Genomic DNA, 231 nt, shown 5'->3' on the forward strand with positions numbered 1-231 from the left:
GGGCATTTTGAGGTGTTTTTCTATCATTTTCAGGTGTTTTATACACTGAGATGGGAGTGGGCACCATAGAGTAGGCCTCAGCCTCATTTTTGGGCTGAAAAAGGGGCAATTTAAGGTGTTTTATAAACTGAGATGGGAGTGGGCACAATAGAGTAGGCCTCAGCCTCATTTTTGGGCTGAAAAAGGGCATTTTGAGGTGTTTTTCTACCATTTTGAGGTGTTTTATACACT

Source organism: Coturnix japonica, unplaced genomic scaffold (assembly GCF_001577835.2).
Source record: "Coturnix japonica isolate 7356 unplaced genomic scaffold, Coturnix japonica 2.1 chrUnrandom730, whole genome shotgun sequence".
Lineage (NCBI taxonomy): Eukaryota > Metazoa > Chordata > Aves > Galliformes > Phasianidae > Coturnix > Coturnix japonica.